The sequence below is a fragment of the Triticum aestivum genome, chromosome 7B (assembly GCF_018294505.1).
Source record: "Triticum aestivum cultivar Chinese Spring chromosome 7B, IWGSC CS RefSeq v2.1, whole genome shotgun sequence".
Classification (NCBI taxonomy): Eukaryota; Viridiplantae; Streptophyta; class Magnoliopsida; order Poales; family Poaceae; genus Triticum; species Triticum aestivum.
The window spans coordinates 53,408,515-53,410,142 of record NC_057813.1 but is presented as its reverse complement, the minus strand read 5'-3'; positions in this window follow the sequence as shown (position 1 = coordinate 53,410,142).

The window sequence follows — 1,628 nt, the reverse complement described above, 5'->3', positions numbered from 1 at the left end:
GGGATGCAATGGATAGAATCAACAGATGAGTCCAAGATCCATCCACAAATCCCCTTTCACATAGAGGGGAGATAGCCATTTGAGAGAGGTGGTAAGAGGCTCAAAATGATGTTTAGGACGTGAACAACCCCCAAACCGGTGGGGAGGAAGGGCTCTTTTATAGCCAATCCCCAAAACTAGCCATTGGGGCTCCAACAGACACTTCCTAGACACCACGTGCCCACGGGGGTCAAGACCCCGTGACCACGGTACAATCCCCATGCGCATAGAGGCCCCGTGCCCACAGGGTACCCAGAAACAGCCCGCAGCAGCCCACTAAAACATGCACAACTTTGGCGTACAAACTCCGAATTCGATGATCTTGGGCTCATTTTCAAGCTATGGAAAATCCCAAGATCCTCACATAGAGAACCACCCAAGATCACCAAGAAAGAATGACGCAAATTGTGCAAATGTTTGAGCACTCTTTATGCGACGTGATCAAGCTACTCGCCCGGAAGTCCCCCTTGATGGTACGGTTATCAAACCTATAATCCGGTCTCCCTCCAAGAACCATGAGACCGGCAAAACTAGGAAAACTTAGCTAAGGTATACCTTTGCCTTTCACATTCAACTTGAGCTTGATGATGACTTTGATGCTTGCCTCAACTTGGAATCCTTTTCTTGTCCATGATCACTTGGTGAAGACACTCGAAATGCTTCCTCATATTGCACTGAGAGAAGCCTTAACTTACGACCATCTTCACATGCACATAATCATGATGTGGACCGCAAGCTTAAAAGCATATAATCTTTGGCTTCTCGTCTTGCACTTGGACTCCTCGAACCCGATGACCATCACCACTTGATGTCATTCACACATAGGCTACTTGAAACCTTTCTTTTGATGCAAGCCCATAAGAAACACCTAACCCACACATGTTCTATAAAGCATGTACCACGGGTTAGTGCACAAAACGCAATTCACAATTACTTACCATGGCACTAGTTCATTTGATCCCACGTGGTACATTATTTGCGCTTGTGAGTTGACCATCTAGATACAAACTTTGAGCTTCATCGTGGTCAACCAACATATTTACCTCAAACTCCATATTGGTTTCTTGAAAGCCACAATGAACTCTTCATTTCCCTTCATTGCTTCGTGAAATGGATCACCAAAGACTCTTTCATGACCATATCAAGTTTCACTATGAATACCATATTGGTCATCATTTGCTCTTCTAAAAACTCCATTATAATCTCTTGAGAGGCACAATGAATTCTCTACATTAGTTGCTTGCTTCAAGATTCGATCAACCGAAAACCCAACACATGAGCTTACCATGATCTTGTCTTGAAAACATAACTTGAATTCTTCTATTTGTTTATACTCTGAAGCTCTTGATCCTTAACAGCCCACACATGTCAATCTTTGAAATCCTCTAACAAACTCCACCTTGAATATATTTGGTTAGACATTAAATTCAATCTTGATGGCTTCAACATAAATCCAAAAAGACCAAGTAGAAACCTTACTGGATATGGGACCTCGAGTGCCAAAACCTTGACCCCGTGTGCATGGAGGTCAGGGACCCCGTGTGCACGGGGTATCCAGAGAGTTGTCACTCGACCCCATGCGCACGAGG